The sequence below is a fragment of the Antedon mediterranea genome, chromosome 6 (genome assembly GCF_964355755.1).
Source record: "Antedon mediterranea chromosome 6, ecAntMedi1.1, whole genome shotgun sequence".
Lineage (NCBI taxonomy): Eukaryota > Metazoa > Echinodermata > Crinoidea > Comatulida > Antedonidae > Antedon > Antedon mediterranea.
In genome coordinates this window covers 8,847,009-8,865,200 of record NC_092675.1, presented here as the reverse complement: position 1 = coordinate 8,865,200, position 18,192 = coordinate 8,847,009, and the positions used below count along the sequence as shown (strand labels likewise).

Here is an 18,192-nt window from a genome sequence, read left to right as displayed (position 1 = left end):
AGGTGTACGACAACAGATATTCACAGGCTAGGCAACCTGGTACGGTTGTAGACATTCGGTTACTTGCGGTTCAAGATTATAACTTAGAAAGATCTTATAGTTACTGTCATAAAAATATAATTGAAAGGTAAAATAAACTTTATTTTAATAATTTAAAAAAGTTAAACATAGGTCTACGACACCAGGTATTCCCAGGCGGTCTCCCATCCAAGTACTAACCAGGCCCGACGTTGTTTAACTGCGGTGTTCGGACGAGAACCGGTGTTTTCAACGTGGTATGGTTGTAGACATTCGGTTCCTTGCGGTTCAAGATTATAACTGAGAAAGATCTTATAGTTACTGTCAAAAAACATAATTGAAAGGTAAAATAAACATTGTTTAGTATAATTTAAAAAAGTTAAACATAGGTCTACGACACCAGGTATTCCCAGGCGGTCTCCCATCCAAGTACTAACCAGGCCCGACGTTGTTTAACTGCGGTGTTCGGACGAGAACCGGTGTTTTCAACGTGGTATGGTTGTAGACGTTCGGTTACTTGCGGTTCAAGTATATATACATCTTATATTCACTGTCAAAATCTCTATAAATATATATATCCTATAACCTAATAGTTTTGTTCATTTATTATAGAACATTTTCTAGGATTGAAATTAGCAGCTGCTGAAACCATGACGTTGGTATTTACACCCACTTCTGTTGAAGAAACACATACTTGAAAGGTAAATTCAACTTTTTTTAGTATAATTTAAAAAGTTATACTGAGGTTCTTAAAAAGATAATATAAAGGAAACAATAACACTGTACAAAGAAGCATAACACAATAGCGGCATGTACAAAAGATTCAGGCCGCGTTGTTGCTAAGAATCAAACGCGCACACAAGTGGACGCCCGCGTAGTACAGTGACGTTTGTACCGTCACCACAGCAGCAACATACAACAACCAGGGAGTTGTTACAACTCCCTGCAACAACAAACATGTCTTTGAACAACAACTTGTTTAACTTCAGTGATCGGACGAGAACCGTTGTTTTCAATGCAGTTTAGTTGAAAAACTTTCGATTAATTGCGGTTACAGTTTGAATTTATTTACTTATACTATCATCAACAGTATAAACACATTTTTGGAAAATAGAAACACTTAAACGAGACTATATTTTAGGATTATTAAAAAGATAAAAACAGGTGTACGACAACAGATATTCACAGGCTAGGCAACCTGGTACGGTTGTAGACATTCGGTTACTTGCGGTTCAAGATTATAACTGAGAAAGATCTTATAGTTACTGTCAAAAAACATAATTGAAAGGTAAAATAAACATTGTTTAGTATAATTTAAAAAAGTTAAACATAGGTCTACGACACCAGGTATTCCCAGGCGGTCTCCCATCCAAGTACTAACCAGGCCCGACGTTGTTTAACTGCGGTGTTCGGACGAGAACCGGTGTTTTCAACGTGGTATGGTTGTAGACATTCGGTTACTTGCGGTTCAAGATTATAACTGAGAAAGATCTTATAGTTACTGTCAAAAAACATAATTGAAAGGTAAAATAAACATTGTTTAGTATAATTTAAAAAAGTTAAACATAGGTCTACGACACCAGGTATTCCCAGGCGGTCTCCCATCCAAGTACTAACCAGGCCCGACGTTGTTTAACTGCGGTGTTCGGAGGAGAACCGGTGTTTTCAACGTGGTATGGTTGTAGACGTTCGGTTACTTGCGGTTCAAGATTATAACTTAGAAAGATCTTATAGTTACTGTCATAAAAACATAATTGAAAGGTAAAATAAACTTTGTTTAGTATAATTTAAAAAAGTTAAACATAGGTCTACGACACCAGGTATTCCCAGGCGGTCTCCCATCCAAGTACTAACGAGGCCCGACGTTGTTTAACTGCGGTGTTCGGACGAGAACCGGTGTTTTCAACATGGTATGGTTGTAGACGTTCGGTTACTTGCGGTTCAAGTATATATAAATCTTATATTCACTGTCAAAATCTCTATAAACACATATATCCTATAACCTAATAGTTTTGTTCATTTATTATAGAACATTTTCTAGGATTGAAATTAGCAGCTGCTGAAACCATGACGTTGGTATTTACACCCACTTCTGTTGAAGAAACACATACTTGAAAGGTAAATTCAACTTTGTTTAGTATAATTTAAAAAGTTATACTGAGGTTCTTAAAAAGATAATATAAAGGAAATAATAACACTGTACAAAGAAGCATAACACAATAGCGGCATGTACAAAAGATTCAGGCCGCTTTGTTGCTAAGAATCAAACGCGCACACAAGTGGACGCCCGCGTAGTACAGTGACGTTTGTACCGTCACCACAGCAGCAACATACAACAACAAACATGTCTTTGAACAACAACTTGTTTAACTTCAGTGATCGGACGAGAACAGTTGTTTTCAATGCAGTTTAGTTGAAAAACTTTCGATTAATTGCGGTTACAGTTTGAATTTATTTACTTATACTATCATCAACAGTATAAACACATTTTTGGAAAATCGAAACACTTAAACGAGACTATATTTTAGGATTATTAAAAAGATAAAAACAGGTGTACGACAACAGATATTCACAGGCTAGGCAACCTGGTACGGTTGTAGACATTCGGTTACTTGCGGTTCAAGATTATAACTTAGAAAGATCTTATAGTTACTGTCATAAAAATATAATTGAAAGGTAAAATAAACTTTATTTAGTATAATTTAAAAAAGTTAAACATAGGTCTACGACACCAGGTATTCCCAGGCGGTCTCCCATCCAAGTACTAACCAGGCCCGACGTTGTTTAACTGCGGTGTTCGGAGGAGAACCGGTGTTTTCAACGTGGTATGGTTGTAGACGTTCGGTTACTTGCGGTTCAAGATTATAACTTAGAAAGATCTTATAGTTACTGTCATAAAAACATAATTGAAAGGTAAAATAAACTTTGTTTAGTATAATTTAAAAAAGTTAAACATAGGTCTACGACACCAGGTATTCCCAGGCGGTCTCCCATCCAAGTACTAACGAGGCCCGACGTTGTTTAACTGCGGTGTTCGGACGAGAACCGGTGTTTTCAACATGGTATGGTTGTAGACGTTCGGTTACTTGCGGTTCAAGTATATATAAATCTTATATTCACTGTCAAAATCTCTATAAACACATATATCCTATAACCTAATAGTTTTGTTCATTTATTATAGAACATTTTCTAGGATTGAAATTAGCAGCTGCTGAAACCATGACGTTGGTATTTACACCCACTTCTGTTGAAGAAACACATACTTGAAAGGTAAATTCAACTTTGTTTAGTATAATTTAAAAAGTTATACTGAGGTTCTTAAAAAGATAATATAAAGGAAATAATAACACTGTACAAAGAAGCATAACACAATAGCGGCATGTACAAAAGATTCAGGCCGCTTTGTTGCTAAGAATCAAACGCGCACACAAGTGGACGCCCGCGTAGTACAGTGACGTTTGTACCGTCACCACAGCAGCAACATACAACAACAAACATGTCTTTGAACAACAACTTGTTTAACTTCAGTGATCGGACGAGAACAGTTGTTTTCAATGCAGTTTAGTTGAAAAACTTTCGATTAATTGCGGTTACAGTTTGAATTTATTTACTTATACTATCATCAACAGTATAAACACATTTTTGGAAAATCGAAACACTTAAACGAGACTATATTTTAGGATTATTAAAAAGATAAAAACAGGTGTACGACAACAGATATTCACAGGCTAGGCAACCTGGTACGGTTGTAGACATTCGGTTACTTGCGGTTCAAGATTATAACTTAGAAAGATCTTATAGTTACTGTCATAAAAATATAATTGAAAGGTAAAATAAACTTTATTTAGTATAATTTAAAAAAGTTAAACATAGGTCTACGACACCAGGTATTCCCAGGCGGTCTCCCATCCAAGTACTAACCAGGCCCGACGTTGTTTAACTGCGGTGTTCGGACGAGAACCGGTGTTTTCAACGTGGTATGGTTGTAGACATTCGGTTCCTTGCGGTTCAAGATTATAACTGAGAAAGATCTTATAGTTACTGTCAAAAAACATAATTGAAAGGAAAAATAAACATTGTTTAGTATAATTTAAAAAAGTTAAACATAGGTCTACGACACCAGGTATTCCCAGGCGGTCTCCCATCCAAGTACTAACCAGGCCCGACGTTGTTTAACTGCGGTGTTCGGACGAGAACCGGTGTTTTCAACGTGGTATGGTTGTAGACGTTCGGTTACTTGCGGTTCAAGTATATATACATCTTATATTCACTGTCAAAATCTCTATAAATATATATATCCTATAACCTAATAGTTTTGTTCATTTATTATAGAACATTTTCTAGGATTGAAATTAGCAGCTGCTGAAACCATGACGTTGGTATTTACACCCACTTCTGTTGAAGAAACACATACTTGAAAGGTAAATTCAACTTTGTTTAGTATAATTTAAAAAGTTATACTGAGGTTCTTAAAAAGATAATATAAAGGAAACAATAACACTGTACAAAGAAGCATAACACAATAGCGGCATGTACAAAAGATTCAGGCCGCGTTGTTGCTAAGAATCAAACGCGCACACAAGTGGACGCCCGCGTAGTACAGTGACGTTTGTACCGTCACCACAGCAGCAACATACAACAACAAACATGTCTTTGAACAACAACTTGTTTAACTTCAGTGATCGGACGAGAACCGTTGTTTTCAATGCAGTTTAGTTGAAAAACTTTCGATTAATTGCGGTTACAGTTTGAATTTATTTACTTATACTATCATCAACAGTATAAACACATTTTTGGAAAATAGAAACACTTAAACGAGACTATATTTTAGGATTATTAAAAAGATAAAAAATGGTGTACGACAACAGATATTCACAGGCTAGGCAACCTGGTACGGTTGTAGACATTCGGTTACTTGCGGTTCAAGATTATAACTGAGAAAGATCTTATAGTTACTGTCAAAAAACATAATTGAAAGGTAAAATAAACATTGTTTAGTATAATTTAAAAAAGTTAAACATAGGTCTACGACACCAGGTATTCCCAGGCGGTCTCCCATCCAAGTACTAACCAGGCCCGACGTTGTTTAACTGCGGTGTTCGGACGAGAACCGGTGTTTTCAACGTGGTATGGTTGTAGACGTTCGGTTACTTGCGGTTCAAGATTATAACTTAGAAAGATCTTATAGTTACTGTCAAAAAACATAATTGAAAGGTAAAATAAACATTGTTTAGTATAATTTAAAAAAGTTAAACATAGGTCTACGACACCAGGTATTCCCAGGCGGTCTCCCATCCAAGTACTAACCAGGCCCGACGTTGTTTAACTGCGGTGTTCGGACGAGAACCGGTGTTTTCAACGTGGTATGGTTGTAGACGTTCGGTTACTTGCGGTTCAAGTATATATACATCTTATATTCACTGTCAAAATCTCTATAAATATATATATCCTATAACCTAATAGTTTTGTTCATTTATTATAGAACATTTTCTAGGATTGAAATTAGCAGCTGCTGAAACCATGACGTTGGTATTTACACCCACTTCTGTTGAAGAAACACATACTTGAAAGGTAAATTCAACTTTTTTTAGTATAATTTAAAAAGTTATACTGAGGTTCTTAAAAAGATAATATAAAGGAAACAATAACACTGTACAAAGAAGCATAACACAATAGCGGCATGTACAAAAGATTCAGGCCGCGTTGTTGCTAAGAATCAAACGCGCACACAAGTGGACGCCCGCGTAGTACAGTGACGTTTGTACCGTCACCACAGCAGCAACATACAACAACCAGGGAGTTGTTACAACTCCCTGCAACAACAAACATGTCTTTGAACAACAACTTGTTTAACTTCAGTGATCGGACGAGAACCGTTGTTTTCAATGCAGTTTAGTTGAAAAACTTTCGATTAATTGCGGTTACAGTTTGAATTTATTTACTTATACTATCATCAACAGTATAAACACATTTTTGGAAAATAGAAACACTTAAACGAGACTATATTTTAGGATTATTAAAAAGATAAAAACAGGTGTACGACAACAGATATTCACAGGCTAGGCAACCTGGTACGGTTGTAGACATTCGGTTACTTGCGGTTCAAGATTATAACTGAGAAAGATCTTATAGTTACTGTCAAAAAACATAATTGAAAGTAAAATAAACATTGTTTAGTATAATTTAAAAAAGTTAAACATAGGTCTACGACACCAGGTATTCCCAGGCGGTCTCCCATCCAAGTACTAACCAGGCCCGACGTTGTTTAACTGCGGTGTTCGGACGAGAACCGGTGTTTTCAACGTGGTATGGTTGTAGACGTTCGGTTACTTGCGGTTCAAGTATATATACATCTTATATTCACTGTCAAAATCTCTATAAATATATATATCCTATAATCTAATAGTTTTGTTCATTTATTATAGAACATTTTCTAGGATTGAAATTAGCAGCTGCTGAAACCATGACGTTGGTATTTACACCCACTTCTGTTGAAGAAACACATACTTGAAAGGTAAATTCAACTTTGTTTAGTATAATTTAAAAAGTTATACTGAGGTTCTTAAAAAGATAATATAAAGGAAACAATAACACTGTACAAAGAAGCATAACACAATAGCGGCATGTACAAAAGATTCAGGCCGCGTTGTTGCTAAGAATCAAACGCGCACACAAGTGGACGCCCGCGTAGTACAGTGACGTTTGTACCGTCACCACAGCAGCAACATACAACAACAAACATGTCTTTGAACAACAACTTGTTTAACTTCAGTGATCGGACGAGAACCGTTGTTTTCAATGCAGTTTAGTTGAAAAACTTTCGATTAATTGCGGTTACAGTTTGAATTTATTTACTTATACTATCATCAACAGTATAAACACATTTTTGGAAAATAGAAACACTTAAACGAGACTATATTTTAGGATTATTAAAAAGATAAAAACAGGTGTACGACAACAGATATTCACAGGCTAGGCAACCTGGTACGGTTGTAGACATTCGGTTACTTGCGGTTCAAGATTATAACTGAGAAAGATCTTATAGTTACTGTCAAAAAACATAATTGAAAGGTAAAATAAACATTGTTTAGTATAATTTAAAAAAGTTAAACATAGGTCTACGACACCAGGTATTCCCAGGCGGTCTCCCATCCAAGTACTAACCAGGCCCGACGTTGTTTAACTGCGGTGTTCGGACGAGAACCGGTGTTTTCAACGTGGTATGGTTGTAGACATTCGGTTCCTTGCGGTTCAAGATTATAACTGAGAAAGATCTTATAGTTACTGTCAAAAAACATAATTGAAAGGTAAAATAAACATTGTTTAGTATAATTTAAAAAAGTTAAACATAGGTCTACGACACCACGTATTCCCAGGCGGTCTCCCATCCAAGTACTAACCAGGCCCGACGTTGTTTAACTGCGGTGTTCGGAGGAGAACCGGTGTTTTCAACGTGGTATGGTTGTAGACGTTCGGTTACTTGCGGTTCAAGATTATAACTTAGAAAGATCTTATAGTTACTGTCATAAAAACATAATTGAAAGGTAAAATAAACATTGTTTAGTATAATTTAAAAAAGTTAAACATAGGTCTACGGCACCAGGTATTCCCAGGCGGTCTCCCATCCAAGTACTAACCAGGCCCGACGTTGTTTAACTGCGGTGTTCGGAGGAGAACCGGTGTTTTCAACGTGGTATGGTTGTAGACATTCGGTTACTTGCGGTTCAAGATTATAACTGAGAAAGATCTTATAGTTTCTGTCATAAAAACATAATTGAAAGGTAAAATAAACATTGTTTAGTATAATTTAAAAAAGTTAAACATAGGTCTACGACACCAGGTATTCCCAGGCGGTCTCCCATCCAAGTACTAACCAGGCCCGACGTTGTTTAACTGCGGTGTTCGGACGAGAACCGGTGTTTTCAACGTGGTATGGTTGTAGACATTCGGTTACTTGCGGTTCAAGATTATAACTGAGAAAGATCTTATAGTTACTGTCAAAAAACATAATTGAAAGGTAAAATAAACATTGTTTAGTATAATTTAAAAAAGTTAAACATAGGTCTACGACACCACGTATTCCCAGGCGGTCTCCCATCCAAGTACTAACCAGGCCCGACGTTGTTTAACTGCGGTGTTCGGAGGAGAACCGGTGTTTTCAACGTGGTATGGTTGTAGACGTTCGGTTACTTGCGGTTCAAGATTATAACTTAGAAAGATCTTATAGTTACTGTCATAAAAACATAATTGAAAGGTAAAATAAACATTGTTTAGTATAATTTAAAAAAGTTAAACATAGGTCTACGACACCAGGTATTCCCAGGCGGTCTCCCATCCAAGTACTAACCAGGCCCGACGTTGTTTAACTGCGGTGTTCGGAGGAGAACCGGTGTTTTCAACGTGGTATGGTTGTAGACATTCGGTTACTTGCGGTTCAAGATTATAACTCAGAAAGATCTTATAGTTACTGTCATAAAAACATAATTGAAAGGTAAAATAAACTTTGTTTAGTATAATTTAAAAAAGTTAAACATAGGTCTACGACACCAGGTATTCCCAGGCGGTCTCCCATCCAAGTACTAACGAGGCCCGACGTTGTTTAACTGCGGTGTTCGGACGAGAACCGGTGTTTTCAACATGGTATGGTTGTAGACGTTCGGTTACTTGCGGTTCAAGTATATATAAATCTTATATTCACTGTCAAAATCTCTATAAACACATATATCCTATAACCTAATAGTTTTGTTCATTTATTATAGAACATTTTCTAGGATTGAAATTAGCAGCTGCTGAAACCATGACGTTGGTATTTACACCCACTTCTGTTGAAGAAACACATACTTGAAAGGTAAATTCAACTTTGTTTAGTATAATTTAAAAAGTTATACTGAGGTTCTTAAAAAGATAATATAAAGGAAACAATAACACTGTACAAAGAAGCATAACACAATAGCGGCATGTACAAAAGATTCAGGCCGCTTTGTTGCTAAGAATCAAACGCGCACACAAGTGGACGCCCGCGTAGTACAGTGACGTTTGTACCGTCACCACAGCAGCAACATACAACAACAAACATGTCTTTGAACAACAACTTGTTTAACTTCAGTGATCGGACGAGAACAGTTGTTTTCAATGCAGTTTAGTTGAAAAACTTTCGATTAATTGCGGTTACAGTTTGAATTTATTTACTTATACTATCATCAACAGTATAAACACATTTTTGGAAAATCGAAACACTTAAACGAGACTATATTTTAGGATTATTAAAAAGATAAAAACAGGTGTACGACAACAGATATTCACAGGCTAGGCAACCTGGTACGGTTGTAGACATTCGGTTACTTGCGGTTCAAGATTATAACTTAGAAAGATCTTATAGTTACTGTCATAAAAATATAATTGAAAGGTAAAATAAACTTTATTTAGTATAATTTAAAAAAGTTAAACATAGGTCTACGACACCAGGTATTCCCAGGCGGTCTCCCATCCAAGTACTAACCAGGCCCGACGTTGTTTAACTGCGGTGTTCGGACGAGAACCGGTGTTTTCAACGTGGTATGGTTGTAGACATTCGGTTCCTTGCGGTTCAAGATTATAACTGAGAAAGATCTTATAGTTACTGTCAAAAAACATAATTGAAAGGTAAAATAAACATTGTTTAGTATAATTTAAAAAAGTTAAACATAGGTCTACGACACCAGGTATTCCCAGGCGGTCTCCCATCCAAGTACTAACCAGGCCCGACGTTGTTTAACTGCGGTGTTCGGACGAGAACCGGTGTTTTCAACGTGGTATGGTTGTAGACGTTCGGTTACTTGCGGTTCAAGTATATATACATCTTATATTCACTGTCAAAATCTCTATAAATATATATATCCTATAACCTAATAGTTTTGTTCATTTATTATAGAACATTTTCTAGGATTGAAATTAGCAGCTGCTGAAACCATGACGTTGGTATTTACACCCACTTCTGTTGAAGAAACACATACTTGAAAGGTAAATTCAACTTTTTTTAGTATAATTTAAAAAGTTATACTGAGGTTCTTAAAAAGATAATATAAAGGAAACAATAACACTGTACAAAGAAGCATAACACAATAGCGGCATGTACAAAAGATTCAGGCCGCGTTGTTGCTAAGAATCAAACGCGCACACAAGTGGACGCCCGCGTAGTACAGTGACGTTTGTACCGTCACCACAGCAGCAACATACAACAACCAGGGAGTTGTTACAACTCCCTGCAACAACAAACATGTCTTTGAACAACAACTTGTTTAACTTCAGTGATCGGACGAGAACCGTTGTTTTCAATGCAGTTTAGTTGAAAAACTTTCGATTAATTGCGGTTACAGTTTGAATTTATTTACTTATACTATCATCAACAGTATAAACACATTTTTGGAAAATAGAAACACTTAAACGAGACTATATTTTAGGATTATTAAAAAGATAAAAACAGGTGTACGACAACAGATATTCACAGGCTAGGCAACCTGGTACGGTTGTAGACATTCGGTTACTTGCGGTTCAAGATTATAACTGAGAAAGATCTTATAGTTACTGTCAAAAAACATAATTGAAAGGTAAAATAAACATTGTTTAGTATAATTTAAAAAAGTTAAACATAGGTCTACGACACCAGGTATTCCCAGGCGGTCTCCCATCCAAGTACTAACCAGGCCCGACGTTGTTTAACTGCGGTGTTCGGACGAGAACCGGTGTTTTCAACGTGGTATGGTTGTAGACATTCGGTTACTTGCGGTTCAAGATTATAACTGAGAAAGATCTTATAGTTACTGTCAAAAAACATAATTGAAAGGTAAAATAAACATTGTTTAGTATAATTTAAAAAAGTTAAACATAGGTCTACGACACCAGGTATTCCCAGGCGGTCTCCCATCCAAGTACTAACCAGGCCCGACGTTGTTTAACTGCGGTGTTCGGAGGAGAACCGGTGTTTTCAACGTGGTATGGTTGTAGACGTTCGGTTACTTGCGGTTCAAGATTATAACTTAGAAAGATCTTATAGTTACTGTCATAAAAACATAATTGAAAGGTAAAATAAACTTTGTTTAGTATAATTTAAAAAAGTTAAACATAGGTCTACGACACCAGGTATTCCCAGGCGGTCTCCCATCCAAGTACTAACGAGGCCCGACGTTGTTTAACTGCGGTGTTCGGACGAGAACCGGTGTTTTCAACATGGTATGGTTGTAGACGTTCGGTTACTTGCGGTTCAAGTATATATAAATCTTATATTCACTGTCAAAATCTCTATAAACACATATATCCTATAACCTAATAGTTTTGTTCATTTATTATAGAACATTTTCTAGGATTGAAATTAGCAGCTGCTGAAACCATGACGTTGGTATTTACACCCACTTCTGTTGAAGAAACACATACTTGAAAGGTAAATTCAACTTTGTTTAGTATAATTTAAAAAGTTATACTGAGGTTCTTAAAAAGATAATATAAAGGAAATAATAACACTGTACAAAGAAGCATAACACAATAGCGGCATGTACAAAAGATTCAGGCCGCTTTGTTGCTAAGAATCAAACGCGCACACAAGTGGACGCCCGCGTAGTACAGTGACGTTTGTACCGTCACCACAGCAGCAACATACAACAACAAACATGTCTTTGAACAACAACTTGTTTAACTTCAGTGATCGGACGAGAACAGTTGTTTTCAATGCAGTTTAGTTGAAAAACTTTCGATTAATTGCGGTTACAGTTTGAATTTATTTACTTATACTATCATCAACAGTATAAACACATTTTTGGAAAATCGAAACACTTAAACGAGACTATATTTTAGGATTATTAAAAAGATAAAAACAGGTGTACGACAACAGATATTCACAGGCTAGGCAACCTGGTACGGTTGTAGACATTCGGTTACTTGCGGTTCAAGATTATAACTTAGAAAGATCTTATAGTTACTGTCATAAAAATATAATTGAAAGGTAAAATAAACTTTATTTAGTATAATTTAAAAAAGTTAAACATAGGTCTACGACACCAGGTATTCCCAGGCGGTCTCCCATCCAAGTACTAACCAGGCCCGACGTTGTTTAACTGCGGTGTTCGGACGAGAACCGGTGTTTTCAACGTGGTATGGTTGTAGACATTCGGTTCCTTGCGGTTCAAGATTATAACTGAGAAAGATCTTATAGTTACTGTCAAAAAACATAATTGAAAGGAAAAATAAACATTGTTTAGTATAATTTAAAAAAGTTAAACATAGGTCTACGACACCAGGTATTCCCAGGCGGTCTCCCATCCAAGTACTAACCAGGCCCGACGTTGTTTAACTGCGGTGTTCGGACGAGAACCGGTGTTTTCAACGTGGTATGGTTGTAGACGTTCGGTTACTTGCGGTTCAAGTATATATACATCTTATATTCACTGTCAAAATCTCTATAAATATATATATCCTATAACCTAATAGTTTTGTTCATTTATTATAGAACATTTTCTAGGATTGAAATTAGCAGCTGCTGAAACCATGACGTTGGTATTTACACCCACTTCTGTTGAAGAAACACATACTTGAAAGGTAAATTCAACTTTGTTTAGTATAATTTAAAAAGTTATACTGAGGTTCTTAAAAAGATAATATAAAGGAAACAATAACACTGTACAAAGAAGCATAACACAATAGCGGCATGTACAAAAGATTCAGGCCGCGTTGTTGCTAAGAATCAAACGCGCACACAAGTGGACGCCCGCGTAGTACAGTGACGTTTGTACCGTCACCACAGCAGCAACATACAACAACAAACATGTCTTTGAACAACAACTTGTTTAACTTCAGTGATCGGACGAGAACCGTTGTTTTCAATGCAGTTTAGTTGAAAAACTTTCGATTAATTGCGGTTACAGTTTGAATTTATTTACTTATACTATCATCAACAGTATAAACACATTTTTGGAAAATAGAAACACTTAAACGAGACTATATTTTAGGATTATTAAAAAGATAAAAAATGGTGTACGACAACAGATATTCACAGGCTAGGCAACCTGGTACGGTTGTAGACATTCGGTTACTTGCGGTTCAAGATTATAACTGAGAAAGATCTTATAGTTACTGTCAAAAAACATAATTGAAAGGTAAAATAAACATTGTTTAGTATAATTTAAAAAAGTTAAACATAGGTCTACGACACCAGGTATTCCCAGGCGGTCTCCCATCCAAGTACTAACCAGGCCCGACGTTGTTTAACTGCGGTGTTCGGACGAGAACCGGTGTTTTCAACGTGGTATGGTTGTAGACGTTCGGTTACTTGCGGTTCAAGATTATAACTTAGAAAGATCTTATAGTTACTGTCAAAAAACATAATTGAAAGGTAAAATAAACATTGTTTAGTATAATTTAAAAAAGTTAAACATAGGTCTACGACACCAGGTATTCCCAGGCGGTCTCCCATCCAAGTACTAACGAGGCCCGACGTTGTTTAACTGCGGTGTTCGGACGAGAACCGGTGTTTTCAACATGGTATGGTTGTAGACGTTCGGTTACTTATAACCTAATACTTTTGTTCATTTATTATAGAACATTTTCTAGGATTGAAATTAGCAGCTGCTGAAACCATGACGTTGATATTTACACCCACTTCTGTTGAAGAAACACATACTTGAAAGGTAAATTCAACTTTGTTTAGTATAATTTAAAAAGTTATACTGAGGTTCTTAAAAAGATAATATAAAGGAAACAATAACACTGTACAATGAAGCATAACACATTAGCGGCATGTACAAAAGATTCAGGCCGCTTTGTTGCTAAGAATCAAACGCGCACACAAGTGGACGCCCGCGTAGTACAGTGACGTTTGTACCGTCACCACAGCAGCAACATACAACAACAAACATGTCTTTGAACAACAACTTGTTTAACTTCAGTGATCGGACGAGAACCGTTGTTTTCAATGCAGTTTAGTTGAAAAACTTTCGATTAATTGCGGTTACAGTTTGAATTTATTTACTTATACTATCATCAACAGTATAAACACATTTTTGGAAAATAGAAACACTTAAACGAGACTATATTTTAGGATTATTAAAAAGATAAAAACAGGTGTACGACAACAGATATTCACAGGCTAGGCAACCTGGTACGGTTGTAGACATTCGGTTACTTGCGGTTCAAGATTATAACTGAGAAAGAACTTATAGTTACTGTCAAAAAACATAATTGAAAGGTAAAATAAACATTGTTTAGTATAATTTAAAAAAGTTAAACATAGGTCTACGACACCAGGTATTCCCAGGCGGTCTTCCATCCAAGTACTAACCAGGCCCGACGTTGTTTAACTGCGGTGTTCGGACGAGAACCGGTGTTTTCAACGTGGTATGGTTGTAGACATTCGGTTACTTGCGGTTCAAGATTATAACTGAGAAAGATCTTATAGTTACTGTCAAAAAACATAATTGAAAGGTAAAATAAACATTTTTTTAGTATAATTTAAAAAAGTTAAACATAGGTCTACGACACCAGGTATTCCCAGGCGGTCTCCCATCCAAGTACTAACCAGGCCCGACGTTGTTTAACTGCGGTGTTCGGACGAGAACCGGTGTTTTCAACGTGGTATGGTTGTAGACGTTCGGTTACTTGCGGTTCAAGTATATATACATCTTATATTCACTGTCAAAATCTCTATAAACATATATATCCTATAACCTAATAGTTTTGTTCATTTATTATAGAACATTTTCTAGGATTGAAATTAGCAGCTGCTGAAACCATGACGTTGGTATTTACACCCACTTCTGTTGAAGAAACACATACTTGAAAGGTAAATTCAACTTTGTTTAGTATAATTTAAAAAGTTATACTGAGGTTCTTAAAAAGATAATATAAAGGAAACAATAACACTGTACAATGAAGCATAACACATTAGCGGCATGTACAAAAGATTCAGGCCGCTTTGTTGCTAAGAATCAAACGCGCACACAAGTGGACGCCCGCGTAGTACAGTGACGTTTGTACCGTCACCACAGCAGCAACATACAACAACAAACATGTCTTTGAACAACAACTTGTTTAACTTCAGTGATCGGACGAGAACCGTTGTTTTCAATGCAGTTTAGTTGAAAAACTTTCGATTAATTGCGGTTACAGTTTGAATTTATTTACTTATACTATCATCAACAGTATAAACACATTTTTGGAAAATCGAAACACTTAAACGAGACTATATTTTAGGATTATTAAAAAGATAAAAACAGGTGTACGACAACAGATATTCACAGGCTAGGCAACCTGGTACGGTTGTAGACATTCGGTTACTTGCGGTTCAAGATTATAACTGAGAAAGATCTTATAGTTACTGTCAAAAAACATAATTGAAAGGTAAAATAAACATTGTTTAGTATAATTTAAAAAAGTTAAACATAGGTCTACGACACCAGGTATTCCCAGGCGGTCTCCCATCCAAGTACTAACCAGGCCCGACGTTGTTTAACTGCGGTGTTCGGAGGAGAACCGGTGTTTTCAACGTGGTATGGTTGTAGACGTTCGGTTACTTGCGGTTCAAGATTATAACTTAGAAAGATCTTATAGTTACTGTCATAAAAATATAATTGAAAGGTAAAATAAACTTTATTTAGTATAATTTTAAAAAGTTAAACATAGGTCTACGACACCAGGTATTCCCAGGCGGTCTCCCATCCAAGTACTAACCAGGCCCGACGTTGTTTAACTGCGGTGTTCGGACGAGAACCGGTGTTTTCAACGTGGTATGGTTGTAGACATTCGGTTACTTGCGGTTCAAGATTATTATAACTGAGAAAGATCTTATAGTTACTGTCAAAAAACATAATTGAAAGGTAAAATAAACATTGTTTAGTATAATTTAAAAAAGTTAAACATAGGTCTACGACACCAGGTATTCCCAGGCGGTCTCCCATCCAAGTACTAACCAGGCCCGACGTTGTTTAACTGCGGTGTTCGGACGAGAACCGGTGTTTTCAACGTGGTATGGTTGTAGACGTTCGGTTACTTGCGGTTCAAGTATATATACATCTTATATTCACTGTCAAAATCTCTCTATAAACATATATATCCTATAACCTAATAGTTTTGTTCATTTATTATAGAACATTTTCTAGGATTGAAATTAGCAGCTGCTGAAACCATGACGTTGGTATTTACACCCACTTCTGTTGAAGAAACACATACTTGAAAGGTAAATTCAACTTTGTTTAGTATAATTTAAAAAGTTATACTGAGGTTCTTAAAAAGATAATATAAAGGAAACAATAACACTGTACAATGAAGCATAACACATTAGCGGCATGTACAAAAGATTCAGGCCGCTTTGTTGCTAAGAATCAAACGCGCACACAAGTGGACGCCCGCGTAGTACAGTGACGTTTGTACCGTCACCACAGCAGCAACATACAACAACAAACATGTCTTTGAACAACAACTTGTTTAACTTCAGTGATCGGACGAGAACCGTTGTTTTCAATGCAGTTTAGTTGAAAAACTTTCGATTAATTGCGGTTAAAGTTTGAATTTATTTACTTATACTATCATCAACAGTATAAACACATTTTTGGAAAATCGAAACACTTAAAGGAGACTATATTTTAGGATTATTAAAAAGATAAAAACAGGTGTACGACAACAGATATTCACAGGCTAGGCAACCTGGTACGGTTGTAGACATTCGGTTACTTGCGGTTCAAGATTAGAACTTAGAAAGATCTTATAGTTACTGTCTTGAAAATATAATTGAAAGGTAAAATAAACTTTATTTAGTATAATTTAAAAAAGTTAAACATAGGTCTACGACACCAGGTATTCCCAGGCGGTCTCCCATCCAAGTACTAACCAGGCCCGACGTTGTTTAACTGCGGTGTTCGGACGAGAACCGGTGTTTTCAACGTGGTATGGTTGTAGACGTTCGGTTACTTGCGGTTCAAGATTATAACTTAGAAAGATCTTATAGTTACTGTCATAAAAACATAATTGAAAGGTAAAATAAACATTGTTTAGTATAATTTAAAAAAGTTAAACATAGGTCTACGACACCAGGTATTCCCAGGCGGTCTCCCATCCAAGTACTAACCAGGCCCGACGTTGTTTAACTGCGGTGTTTGGACGAGAACCGGTGTTTTCAACGTGGTATGGTTGTAGACGTTCGGTTACTTGCGGTTCAAAGTATATATAAATCTTATATTCACTGTCAAAATCTCTATAAACACATATATCCTATAACCTAATACTTTTGTTCATTTATTATAGAACATTTTCTAGGATTGAAATTAGCAGCTGCTGAAACCATGACGTTGATATTTACACCCACTTCTGTTGAAGAAACACATACTTGAAAGGTAAATTCAACTTTGTTTAGTATAATTTAAAAAGTTATACTGAGGTTCTTAAAAAGATAATATAAAGGAAACAATAACACTGTACAATGAAGCATAACACATTAGCGGCATGTACAAAAGATTCAGGCCGCTTTGTTGCTAAGAATCAAACGCGCACACAAGTGGACGCCCGCGTAGTACAGTGACGTTTGTACCGTCACCACAGCAGCAACATACAACAACAAACATGTCTTTGAACAACAACTTGTTTAACTTCAGTGATCGGACGAGAACCGTTGTTTTCAATGCAGTTTAGTTGAAAAACTTTCGATTAATTGCGGTTACAGTTTGAATTTATTTACTTATACTATCATCAACAGTATAAACATATTTTTGGAAAATCGAAACACTTAAAGGAGACTATATTTTAGGATTATTAAAAAGATAAAAACAGGTGTACGACAACAGATATTCACAGGCTAGGCAACCTGGTACGGTTGTAGACATTCGGTTACTTGCGGTTCAAGATTATAACTTAGAAAGATCTTATAGTTACTGTCATGAAAATATAATTGAAAGGTAAAATAAACTTTATTTAGTATAATTTAAAAAAGTTAAACATAGGTCTACGACACCAGGTATTCCCAGGCGGTCTCCCATCCAAGTACTAACCAGGCCCGACGTTGTTTAACTGCGGTGTTCGGACGAGAACCGGTGTTTTCAACGTGGTATGGTTGTAGACGTTCGGTTACTTGCGGTTCAAGATTATAACTTAGAAAGATCTTATAGTTACTGTCATAAAAACATAATTGAAAGTTAAAATAAACATTGTTTAGTATAATTT

At 36.2% G+C, this 18,192-nt stretch overlaps 36 non-coding genes across 36 annotated transcripts; all 36 read right to left on the bottom strand.

The window, feature by feature from the left end:
• Window positions 1-170: 170 nt before the first annotated feature.
• LOC140053201 (5S ribosomal RNA) lies at window positions 171-289 on the bottom strand. Its single transcript, XR_011846061.1, has one exon. It is a non-coding gene; the product is annotated as a 5S ribosomal RNA (ribosomal RNA).
• Window positions 290-406: 117 nt separating this feature from the next.
• On the bottom strand, window positions 407-525 carry LOC140053199 (5S ribosomal RNA). The gene has a single exon (XR_011846059.1). It is a non-coding gene; the product is annotated as a 5S ribosomal RNA (ribosomal RNA).
• Window positions 526-1,350: 825 nt separating this feature from the next.
• Window positions 1,351-1,469, bottom strand: LOC140053198 (5S ribosomal RNA). The gene has a single exon (XR_011846058.1). It is a non-coding gene; the product is annotated as a 5S ribosomal RNA (ribosomal RNA).
• Window positions 1,470-1,586: 117 nt separating this feature from the next.
• Window positions 1,587-1,705, bottom strand: LOC140053465 (5S ribosomal RNA). The gene has a single exon (XR_011846326.1). It is a non-coding gene; the product is annotated as a 5S ribosomal RNA (ribosomal RNA).
• Window positions 1,706-1,823: 118 nt separating this feature from the next.
• On the bottom strand, window positions 1,824-1,942 carry LOC140052921 (5S ribosomal RNA). Its single transcript, XR_011845832.1, has one exon. It is a non-coding gene; the product is annotated as a 5S ribosomal RNA (ribosomal RNA).
• A 796-nt stretch (window positions 1,943-2,738) lies between these two features.
• LOC140053464 (5S ribosomal RNA) lies at window positions 2,739-2,857 on the bottom strand. The gene has a single exon (XR_011846325.1). It is a non-coding gene; the product is annotated as a 5S ribosomal RNA (ribosomal RNA).
• A 118-nt stretch (window positions 2,858-2,975) lies between these two features.
• Window positions 2,976-3,094, bottom strand: LOC140052920 (5S ribosomal RNA). Its single transcript, XR_011845831.1, has one exon. It is a non-coding gene; the product is annotated as a 5S ribosomal RNA (ribosomal RNA).
• A 796-nt stretch (window positions 3,095-3,890) lies between these two features.
• On the bottom strand, window positions 3,891-4,009 carry LOC140053197 (5S ribosomal RNA). The gene has a single exon (XR_011846057.1). It is a non-coding gene; the product is annotated as a 5S ribosomal RNA (ribosomal RNA).
• A 117-nt stretch (window positions 4,010-4,126) lies between these two features.
• Window positions 4,127-4,245, bottom strand: LOC140053195 (5S ribosomal RNA). The gene has a single exon (XR_011846056.1). It is a non-coding gene; the product is annotated as a 5S ribosomal RNA (ribosomal RNA).
• Window positions 4,246-5,040: 795 nt separating this feature from the next.
• LOC140053194 (5S ribosomal RNA) lies at window positions 5,041-5,159 on the bottom strand. The gene has a single exon (XR_011846055.1). It is a non-coding gene; the product is annotated as a 5S ribosomal RNA (ribosomal RNA).
• Window positions 5,160-5,276: 117 nt separating this feature from the next.
• On the bottom strand, window positions 5,277-5,395 carry LOC140053192 (5S ribosomal RNA). Its single transcript, XR_011846053.1, has one exon. It is a non-coding gene; the product is annotated as a 5S ribosomal RNA (ribosomal RNA).
• An 824-nt stretch (window positions 5,396-6,219) lies between these two features.
• Window positions 6,220-6,338, bottom strand: LOC140053191 (5S ribosomal RNA). Its single transcript, XR_011846052.1, has one exon. It is a non-coding gene; the product is annotated as a 5S ribosomal RNA (ribosomal RNA).
• Window positions 6,339-7,133: 795 nt separating this feature from the next.
• On the bottom strand, window positions 7,134-7,252 carry LOC140053190 (5S ribosomal RNA). Its single transcript, XR_011846050.1, has one exon. It is a non-coding gene; the product is annotated as a 5S ribosomal RNA (ribosomal RNA).
• Window positions 7,253-7,369: 117 nt separating this feature from the next.
• On the bottom strand, window positions 7,370-7,488 carry LOC140052846 (5S ribosomal RNA). Its single transcript, XR_011845761.1, has one exon. It is a non-coding gene; the product is annotated as a 5S ribosomal RNA (ribosomal RNA).
• A 118-nt stretch (window positions 7,489-7,606) lies between these two features.
• Window positions 7,607-7,725, bottom strand: LOC140052801 (5S ribosomal RNA). Its single transcript, XR_011845716.1, has one exon. It is a non-coding gene; the product is annotated as a 5S ribosomal RNA (ribosomal RNA).
• A 118-nt stretch (window positions 7,726-7,843) lies between these two features.
• On the bottom strand, window positions 7,844-7,962 carry LOC140053189 (5S ribosomal RNA). The gene has a single exon (XR_011846049.1). It is a non-coding gene; the product is annotated as a 5S ribosomal RNA (ribosomal RNA).
• Window positions 7,963-8,079: 117 nt separating this feature from the next.
• On the bottom strand, window positions 8,080-8,198 carry LOC140052845 (5S ribosomal RNA). The gene has a single exon (XR_011845760.1). It is a non-coding gene; the product is annotated as a 5S ribosomal RNA (ribosomal RNA).
• A 118-nt stretch (window positions 8,199-8,316) lies between these two features.
• LOC140053463 (5S ribosomal RNA) lies at window positions 8,317-8,435 on the bottom strand. Its single transcript, XR_011846324.1, has one exon. It is a non-coding gene; the product is annotated as a 5S ribosomal RNA (ribosomal RNA).
• Window positions 8,436-8,553: 118 nt separating this feature from the next.
• LOC140052919 (5S ribosomal RNA) lies at window positions 8,554-8,672 on the bottom strand. The gene has a single exon (XR_011845830.1). It is a non-coding gene; the product is annotated as a 5S ribosomal RNA (ribosomal RNA).
• Window positions 8,673-9,468: 796 nt separating this feature from the next.
• On the bottom strand, window positions 9,469-9,587 carry LOC140053188 (5S ribosomal RNA). Its single transcript, XR_011846048.1, has one exon. It is a non-coding gene; the product is annotated as a 5S ribosomal RNA (ribosomal RNA).
• Window positions 9,588-9,704: 117 nt separating this feature from the next.
• On the bottom strand, window positions 9,705-9,823 carry LOC140053186 (5S ribosomal RNA). The gene has a single exon (XR_011846046.1). It is a non-coding gene; the product is annotated as a 5S ribosomal RNA (ribosomal RNA).
• Window positions 9,824-10,648: 825 nt separating this feature from the next.
• On the bottom strand, window positions 10,649-10,767 carry LOC140053184 (5S ribosomal RNA). Its single transcript, XR_011846045.1, has one exon. It is a non-coding gene; the product is annotated as a 5S ribosomal RNA (ribosomal RNA).
• A 117-nt stretch (window positions 10,768-10,884) lies between these two features.
• Window positions 10,885-11,003, bottom strand: LOC140053462 (5S ribosomal RNA). Its single transcript, XR_011846323.1, has one exon. It is a non-coding gene; the product is annotated as a 5S ribosomal RNA (ribosomal RNA).
• Window positions 11,004-11,121: 118 nt separating this feature from the next.
• On the bottom strand, window positions 11,122-11,240 carry LOC140052918 (5S ribosomal RNA). Its single transcript, XR_011845829.1, has one exon. It is a non-coding gene; the product is annotated as a 5S ribosomal RNA (ribosomal RNA).
• Window positions 11,241-12,036: 796 nt separating this feature from the next.
• LOC140053183 (5S ribosomal RNA) lies at window positions 12,037-12,155 on the bottom strand. The gene has a single exon (XR_011846044.1). It is a non-coding gene; the product is annotated as a 5S ribosomal RNA (ribosomal RNA).
• A 117-nt stretch (window positions 12,156-12,272) lies between these two features.
• LOC140053182 (5S ribosomal RNA) lies at window positions 12,273-12,391 on the bottom strand. The gene has a single exon (XR_011846043.1). It is a non-coding gene; the product is annotated as a 5S ribosomal RNA (ribosomal RNA).
• A 795-nt stretch (window positions 12,392-13,186) lies between these two features.
• Window positions 13,187-13,305, bottom strand: LOC140053181 (5S ribosomal RNA). Its single transcript, XR_011846042.1, has one exon. It is a non-coding gene; the product is annotated as a 5S ribosomal RNA (ribosomal RNA).
• Window positions 13,306-13,422: 117 nt separating this feature from the next.
• LOC140052917 (5S ribosomal RNA) lies at window positions 13,423-13,541 on the bottom strand. Its single transcript, XR_011845828.1, has one exon. It is a non-coding gene; the product is annotated as a 5S ribosomal RNA (ribosomal RNA).
• A 733-nt stretch (window positions 13,542-14,274) lies between these two features.
• Window positions 14,275-14,393, bottom strand: LOC140053553 (5S ribosomal RNA). The gene has a single exon (XR_011846410.1). It is a non-coding gene; the product is annotated as a 5S ribosomal RNA (ribosomal RNA).
• Window positions 14,394-14,511: 118 nt separating this feature from the next.
• Window positions 14,512-14,630, bottom strand: LOC140053180 (5S ribosomal RNA). Its single transcript, XR_011846041.1, has one exon. It is a non-coding gene; the product is annotated as a 5S ribosomal RNA (ribosomal RNA).
• A 795-nt stretch (window positions 14,631-15,425) lies between these two features.
• LOC140053461 (5S ribosomal RNA) lies at window positions 15,426-15,544 on the bottom strand. Its single transcript, XR_011846322.1, has one exon. It is a non-coding gene; the product is annotated as a 5S ribosomal RNA (ribosomal RNA).
• Window positions 15,545-15,662: 118 nt separating this feature from the next.
• LOC140053179 (5S ribosomal RNA) lies at window positions 15,663-15,781 on the bottom strand. The gene has a single exon (XR_011846039.1). It is a non-coding gene; the product is annotated as a 5S ribosomal RNA (ribosomal RNA).
• A 120-nt stretch (window positions 15,782-15,901) lies between these two features.
• LOC140053178 (5S ribosomal RNA) lies at window positions 15,902-16,020 on the bottom strand. Its single transcript, XR_011846038.1, has one exon. It is a non-coding gene; the product is annotated as a 5S ribosomal RNA (ribosomal RNA).
• Window positions 16,021-16,818: 798 nt separating this feature from the next.
• On the bottom strand, window positions 16,819-16,937 carry LOC140053177 (5S ribosomal RNA). Its single transcript, XR_011846037.1, has one exon. It is a non-coding gene; the product is annotated as a 5S ribosomal RNA (ribosomal RNA).
• A 118-nt stretch (window positions 16,938-17,055) lies between these two features.
• LOC140052786 (5S ribosomal RNA) lies at window positions 17,056-17,174 on the bottom strand. The gene has a single exon (XR_011845702.1). It is a non-coding gene; the product is annotated as a 5S ribosomal RNA (ribosomal RNA).
• A 797-nt stretch (window positions 17,175-17,971) lies between these two features.
• On the bottom strand, window positions 17,972-18,090 carry LOC140053176 (5S ribosomal RNA). Its single transcript, XR_011846036.1, has one exon. It is a non-coding gene; the product is annotated as a 5S ribosomal RNA (ribosomal RNA).
• Between the last annotated feature and the right edge of the window lie 102 nt (window positions 18,091-18,192).